The 8,410-nt window shown below is 40.0% G+C and overlaps 1 long non-coding RNA gene across 1 annotated transcript; it reads right to left on the reverse strand.

Moving 5' to 3' along the window:
* Positions 1 to 5,914: 5,914 nt before the first annotated feature.
* LOC129646422 (uncharacterized) lies at positions 5,915 to 7,659 on the reverse strand. The gene is made up of 3 exons (XR_008711914.1): positions 7,492 to 7,659; positions 6,830 to 6,903; positions 5,915 to 6,030 (listed from the first exon to the last, which is right to left on the reverse strand). It is a non-coding gene; the product is annotated as an uncharacterized LOC129646422 (long non-coding RNA).
* Positions 7,660 to 8,410: the final 751 nt, after the last annotated feature.

An 8,410-nucleotide genomic window follows, 5' to 3' on the forward strand; every position in this document is an offset into this window, starting at 1 on the left:
TCTTTGAGAAGATGAGCCTCTAGCACCAACTGAGATTGGATTCACTCCAATCTTGGCGGGGGGGAAAGTATTTAGAGGTAGAACTATTTTGATCTAAAAGGAAAAAAGTGTAGGGGTAGAGAGGACTAGCCATATCACTACAGGAAGCAGTGAGGTCTGTGAAAATAGACCAGGCTTTGGAAACTACCTACAGCCTACAACATAGCTTGTAAACAAAACAGCCGCACCCATACATAGTGTCTATGGCTGCTTTCATGCTACAACAGCAGGACTGAGTAGTTGCAACAGAGTCTATACAGCCCCCAAAGCCTAAAATAATTAGTATCTGGCCTATTACAGAAAAAGTTGCCAACCCTTGATATAATCAATACTTTCAAAGTATTATGAAAGCACCTAAAGAAAAAAAAATTAAGGCATTTGGTATTTTAATTTATTGCAAATTCTATATAAATTAGTTGTATGATTTGGCTGCTCAACAGTGGCATTAAACTATAGTTCGATTGCTACAAATATAGGATCCAGAATGATGGAGGAAATAGCTGACCAAGCTGGAAGTATTATGTTGAGCTGGAAGCATTCTAGAATAGCACGGTCCAAAAGAAATTTCTGCAATGATGAAAATGCAGATACATCTGGCCAATACAATAACCACCTGTGGATATTGTTTGAATAAGGAACTGAATTTTAATTGTATTTAATTTTAAATAACTAATTTAAATCTAGCCACATGTGGGTAGTGGCTATCATATTGCACAGTGCAGATATGAAGCATTTGGCATCATAGATGTACTTGTGTAATAAAAAGAAAACAGTTTAATTCAATAGAACCTATTAGTCCTTTGTTCTGCAGACATAAAAGCAAGATTCAATTAAAATATAGCAGGTATATAGATGCCCACAAAACTAAAATCAGTTCAGTTCAATTCAGTCGCTCAGTCGTGTCCGACTCTTTGCGACCTCATGAATCGAAGCATGCCAGGCCTCCCTGTCCATCACCAACTCCCGGAGTTCATTCAAACTTACATCCATTGAGTCGGTGATGCCATCCAGCCATCTCATCCTCTGGCGTCCCCTTCTCCTCCTGCCCCCAATCCCTCCCAGCATCACAGTCTTTTCCAATGAGTCAACTCTTTGCATGAGGTGGCCAAAGTACTGGAGTTTCAGCTTTAACATCATTCCTTCCAAAAAATGCCCAGGGCTGATCTCCCTTAGAATGGACTGGTTGGATCTCCTTGCAGTCCAAGGGACTCTCAAGAGTCTTCTCCAACACCACAGTTCAAAAGCATCAATTCTTCAGCACTCAGCTTTCTTCACAGTCCAACTCTCACATCCATACACGACCGCTGGAAAAACCATAGCCTTGACTGGATGGACCTTTGTTGGCAAAGTAATGTACAAGGATATAAATGCCATAATCATAGATAAAAATTGAGTACTCAGTATGTGCCAAGATTCAGGCAATTTTCTCAACATTTACTATCTTTTTAACCCTTCAAGAACTCAGTGAAATAAATAATTACCATCCTAAATTTCATATTTTAAGCAAAACAGAGTCCTATAAAAGATGAAGTATGTAAGACCACGTTGATAATTGAGCTTCAAACATAAATATCCCTAATTCCCACATCAAAGGCTCTTTCTATATGACAGAGAATTAATTATACATCATAGGAACACAAATGAGGGAGAAATGAATTCTGCTTTCAGAGGGTCAGACTTCTGGGAGAGGGAGAGACAAAGATAACTAGAAAGGCTAAGTGATATTTAAGCTGAATCTTGGAGGAGTTCCCCATAAAGATAAAAGGAAAATACCATTCAAGGCAAAGGGGCACTGCAAGGGGAAAAAACACAGAGCTGTTGAAGGGCCCAAGAGTTGTGCACAGAGCATAAGATCATGATTTTCAGTAGGTTACTTTTTGCGTTCCTTCTGTATCTACATACTGCTGTGTGATATCCACAAATTAAACTAAGCATTGTGGAAGGTAAGATAAAACAAATGATCAAGACACGATCCCTGCTTTTCACAAACATGTAATCCAATAGAAGTGAAGCAGTGAAAGTCACTCAGTGTGTCCGACTCTTGCGACCCCACAGACTGTAGCCTGCAAGGTTCCTCTGTCCATGGGATTCTCCAGGCAAGAATACTGGAGTGGATTGCTATTTCCTTTTCCAAATGCAATAGAGGAGATTAGCAAATCTACCACCAAGTTGGTTGAAGTAACAGAGTTACAAATTATCCTGAGAGATAGGAAATTGAGCCTCTAAATTATTGAAATGTGATGAGTCTCAGAATAAGTGAGCCTAAGGTTTGTATCAAGATAAGATACTAATAATGTACACCATGGGGAATGTATATTATAATGACTATAAATGGAGTTGTTCGGTTGTTTGGTTGTTAAGTTGTGTCCAACTCTTTTGAGACCCCGTGGACTCTACCCCACCAGGCTTCTCTGTCCATGGGATTTCTGAGGCAAGGATACTGGAATGGGTTGCCATTTCCTTCTCCAGGGAAACTTCCAGACCAGGGATTGAATCCACATCTCCTGCACTGCAGGCAGATTCTTTATGGCTGAGCTCCCAGGGGATGTAGTACAAACTTTAAAAATTGTGACTCACTATATTGTACCCCTGTAACTTATGAATCAGTAATATTGTAAATCACCTATGCTTCAATAAAGAATGCATTTCAAATTTCAAAAGAAGACTGCTTAAATAATATATTTTAGAATAAAATGTACAATACCAATACAACAACAACAAAAGACACGAATAAGGATGGCAGGAAAAAAACAACCGGTGGGATCAATGAAATGCTAATAGAAGGAATTTGTGAGGAATCAGGAGATTTTTAGCCTAAGAAGAGCCAAGGCGAGAAGCACACAGCTTCCATCTTTCAACATATGAAGGAACATCATGGAGCAAAATGAAAATTTTGCTAGCTGATGACAGGATGACAAATAACCAAACTTTGGTTGGGCTGCTCTGAGTTTTCTTTTTGTCTAGATCCAAAGTTGGGGGCTCTGTCCTTGGCCCATTTAGTCCAGTTTTAGCAAAAATACTGCTGGATCTGTTTAGGGAAATTTTCCCACCCTTGATAGCTGATGAAATTCCTGACCCAACACCCCCATAGGGATGGAAAACTTTTCCCTTCATCCCTTCTAAGTGTGTTGGCTGGTTTAATAATAAAATTGACATAAAACAGATTAGCAGAAGAAAAACAAATTTAATTTTGTACATAAAAGAGCCCCATAAAAAATTGAGACTCAAAGACAGGATCAAAACAGACAGCTTTTTATACCTTTTAGACAAAGAAACAATAAATCTCTAAAGAACTGAAAAGCAAAGAAGTATGGGCTAGGGTAGTAAATCAGTGAAGAAGTAACAAGATTTGCTTTTATAGTCTTCTCAGCCCTTAACTCCCCATCTCTGGTGATTTGCTGTTGTTTTAGTCGCTAAGCCATTGGGTTTTTTTTTTTTTGCAACTCTTTTGTGACCCTATGGACTGTAGCCCACCAGGTTCCTCTGTCCATGAGATTCTCCAAACAAGAATACTGGAGTGGGTTGTCATTTCCTCCTCCAGGGAATCTCCCTGACTCAGGGATCAAACCCAGGTCTCCTGCATTGCAGGCAGGTTCTTTAATCTCTAGTGACAGGGATGCTTTTCCCCTCCTGGTACAGGAAACGCACTTTCCACATGGGATATTTATTTCCTGCTTTCAGGAGGACAAAGGATGGTCAACATGTATTTTCTGCACCACTGTTTCTCAAGTAACTTTATTTTTTTTTTATTTTATTTTTAAACTTTACATAACTGTATTAGTTTTGCCAAATATCAAAATGAATCCGCCACAGGTATGGGGAGGGAGGAGGGAGGAGGGTTCAGGATGGGGAACACATGTATACCTGTGGCGGATTCAAGTAACTTTAATTCAAAATGATCAATACACCAAAAATGGCATATTTTGGAGTGGCATATTCTGTTCCTCTTTGCCCTCAGCATCTAATATCTTATCACCCTGCCCTGCCTTCAGCAAGACTCCTATCAAATAAATTTAGCCAGAATTCCCCTTATCCTTGATGTTTCCTGTTGGTAACCTTCTACCCATTGACCCTCACTCTGCTCCTTGGCTGTATAACACCCACTTGTCCTTCTTATATTTGGAATGGAGCACAAATCTATACTGAGGTCTGTCTTCCCCTATCACAACAGTTCCTGAATAAAATTTGCCTTTACCAGTGTGATTTCTGTACAGAAGATTTTTCTTTGACACTGAAGAGTCTGAAAATATCATGAGTTGCCTCAAGAAGATATCTTCCTCTAGAATAGTTCAAGAAGAGGCTATGAAAAGATAATAATCATAGAGGTTTTCCAGAGACACGGCTCTAGATTCAGAGATGATCTCCTGACCCTGCCATGATACTCTAGGATTCTAGCACAGAGTAGCTCAACATTCTACCAATTTTTTGTTGCAGCTCAACTGCAGTCAATTTTCTGATCAGTTCTTTGAATTGGAGATTGTGTGTATTTACTTGCAATAATTTAGAAGTTATTCAGGAAAGAAATTCATTCTACTCTCCACAGTTATTGTCCTGGTGAATCTCATTCTGATATTAAAGAAGAGGTGCTCTAACTTAACTGATGCTGTCTTTGATACTACAGATTCTGTACTTCAGAAAGCAGCAGCCAGGATCTTTGGACTTCAAATCCAAAGTTTTGGCCTTTTTAGTACAATCTCAGACCTCTAAACAAAATGTCTAATGTAATATGCATTCTGAAATAATAAATTAACATTTCCATATGGAGAGGGTATAGATAAAAGGGAGTCCTCCTACACTCTTGGTGGGAATGTAAATTGGAACAGCTACTATGGAGAACAGAATGGAGGTTCCTTAAAACAAAAACTAAAAATAGAGCTACTATGAGTGTGTGCATGCTAAGTCACTTCAGTGCTGTCCAACTCTTTGTAGCCCTATGGACTGGGGCCCGCCAGACTCCTCTGTCCTCTGGATTCTCCAGGCAAGAATACTGGAGTGGGCTGCCATTCCCTCCTCTAGGGGATCTTCCCAACCCAGGGATCAAGCCGGAGTCTCTTTCATCTCCTGCATTGGCAGGCAGGTTCTTTACCACTGGTGCCACCTAGGAAGCCTAAGAGCTACCATATGACCCTGTAATCCTATTCCTGGGCGTATATCTGGAGAAAAACATGGCCCAAAAGGATACATCTACCCCAATGTTCATTGCAGCACTGTTCACAATAGCCAAGACATGGAAGCAACCTAAACGGTCATAGACAGAATGGATAAAGAAGATGTGATACATATATACAATGGAATATTAGCTACTAAAAAGAATGGAATAATGTCAATTGCAGCAACAGGGATGGACCTAGATATTGTTGTACTGAGTGAAGTAAGTCAGAGGAGAAATATTGTATGACATCCCTTATATGTGGAATCTAAAAAGAAATGATGCAAATGAACTTATGAAACAGAAAGAGACTCAGACTCAGAGAACAAACTTATAGCTGCTGGGGAGAGGGATTGGGGGAAGGATATTTAGGGAGTTTAGGATGGACATGTACACACTGCTATGTTTAAAATGGATAACCAACAAGGACCTACTGTATGGCACATGGGACTCTGTTCAATGTTACATGGCAGCCTGGATGGGAGGGGAGTTTGGAGGAGAAAGGATACATGTATATGCATGGCTGAGTCCCTTCACTGTTCACTTGAAACTATCACAACATTGTTAATCAGCTATACCCCAATTCAAAATAAAAAGTTTTAAAAATAAATTAAAAAGTAAAATAGCATTTATTTTCAAGTACTTTATAATTCACACTTTTCACTAGTACATAATATTAGCCTTCTCTCATGTTTCAAAGTTCCCTTTTCTGATGTATTTGCCTGTCTCTAAGATCCAGTCAGTGCCCTTCCTCTGCTCTGCATCACTGGACACTGATCCATGCAATGGTACTTTCCAGGCTCTCTTTTCAACTTTGTGTTAGGTCTGGCCAATGGGAGGCACTGATGAGGAATTGAAAAACAAAAACTTGAAGGGGTAAAGAGGGGAGAGAACAGAACCACTCTCTCTCTCTCTCTCTCTCTCTGCCCCAGCCTCCTCTCCTTCCTTCTCCCTCTCTCTGATTTGGATGCTATTCCCAACTGTGGTTTGTCTCTTCAGGGGCCCTAGCTCCTGCCAGTCTGCCTTACCATGGTTACTGCTCCCACCAGGCTCTTTGACCCTGGAATCCTGTACCCACTACCTTTTCCCTTTGTCCCTCCAGAAGTGTGGTAACCAGGATACTAATCTCTGGCTTGGCCTTCTGTCCCCTCCACTCCATATGGGGAGCACAAGGGTAAAATATAGATAGCATAATATCTGCCTTAGTCTTTAGATTTTCTAATACCTTCATATCCAAAAACCAGTTTTCTATACTGAATTCTGTTAAAGTACTGTGTTACTATTTCCCTGGTTGGATATCACCCCATTCATAAATTTGACAGAGGTTTTGTATAATTCTAAAGTATGGGTTTAAATACTGAGTAAAGTAGAAACCACCAAAAGAAGCTGTATTAATTTAAAGAAAACCTGTGTTTCCACTTGGTCTACACCTTAACTGATGGCTTTTGTAGCCTCTTCTCTTCCCAGAAATCGAGTACCTCTCTACAACACAAAAGTGGCCATTACATCATCTTATACTTGAACACTCATTTACACCTTGAAGTGTCATAGATTTCATTTTGAATTCTCAAATTAGACTTTAAATCCAACTGAATTAATACAAATCCTTCAATAACAAAATCTATTTGGAAAATCACTCACAGGAATCCTTTTATCTCTTTTATTTTGTTTTCCATTCTAATTTTTTCCTGCCTATTGCCTTTTTCTCTTCTTCCCTGTGGAAATAAAAGACATTATCAGAGCAACATTTAAACACCCACCAACATGACCTCTGTCTTCCCTCATGTCATAAGAGGGAGATGTTGCCGTGGCAACTCTGGAAGAAACATTCTTGACTTCCTGGACTGCAATCTCCAAAAAACACCATCTTTCAGATCTTTTCTATCCTCTTATGGGAGAACTGATATTGTTTCACATAGAATTTCTTTCTTTAATGTGAAAACCCAATATGGAAGACAATTTCGAATTGTCCCCAGCCCAAAGATGCTTGTCACATGGACACTGTTCACCAGCAGACCATTTTATGCTCAGCTGCATCTCCTTTTGCTAATGCTGGGACCATTCTACTATCTCAGAATCATGAATTCTGACAATTATCAGTTCCTGAGCCTTTATTATGTAAAATGCTAATAAACAGTGGCTAGCCCAAAACCCTCTCTCAATTGGATACTATTCTCTTTTCATTTCCTTTTCTCTGACCATTGGTCTTTTCTGCTTCCTTTTTTCTAATTTATATATTCTTAATACTAGACTTCTGTCTCTGTGAGTTCACAGAGACCTCTGACCAGAGTTCACCCTCTGACCTGAACTGAAAAATGGTCCACTGGCTCCTGTGTCAAGCAGGTCTGTATGCATCAGGGAGAACAGCTGAAGTGCAAGGTCACCAACTTTGGGAGCTGAGAAATCAAGAAGGGACAATCCATGACATGGCAGACAAATTACAGCCATTTCTATGTGGGATGAACCTCCCTCTTCCTACCAGACTGCTACTATTTCAGGAACTAGAAAGCAATAAGAAGGAAATGACAGATTCTTTCTTAAGGAAACTGTTTTTGCACTGGCCTTTCTAGCAAGTTGTAAGTCCTAGATATACTACATTGTAACCTTTATATTCCATCACCTGTCAAGCTCCTGCTCGGTCTTCTCTTTCTTCCTTAAACTGGAAGCTGAGAGATGTACGAACAATGTTCTTAGTTCTTTGTTTATTTTTCTCTTCTCATCTTCACAAATTCCAGCCACATTACTGATAAGGACAAGTAACTTGTCCAAGTTTTCTTAAGTAGATAGCTACAGAGGCAGAATTTGAATACCGGATGGTCTGATCTAAAGATTCTTTCATATACAACACACTGGGGCTTCCTTCATAGCTCAGTTGGTAAAGAATCTGCCTGCAGTGCAGGAGACCCTGGTTCAATTCCTGGGTTTGAAAGATCTGCTGGAGAAGGGATAGGCTACCCACTCCAGTATTCTTGGGCTTCCCTGGTGGCTCAGCTGGTAAAGAATCCACCTGCAATGCAGGAGACCTGGGTTCAATCCCTGGGTTGGGAAGATCCCCTGGAGAAGTGAAAGGCTGCCCATTCCAGTATTCTGGCCTGGAGAATTACATGGACTGTATAGTCCATGGGGCCACAAAGAGTCAGACATTACCGAGTGACTTTCACTTTTGCACCCCTAAAGAAGAAAAAATCTGAAATACAATATGATAAGAGTCTGTTTGCTTAT

Source organism: Bubalus kerabau, chromosome 3 (assembly GCF_029407905.1).
Source record: "Bubalus kerabau isolate K-KA32 ecotype Philippines breed swamp buffalo chromosome 3, PCC_UOA_SB_1v2, whole genome shotgun sequence".
NCBI classification, from domain to species: domain Eukaryota; kingdom Metazoa; phylum Chordata; class Mammalia; order Artiodactyla; family Bovidae; genus Bubalus; species Bubalus kerabau.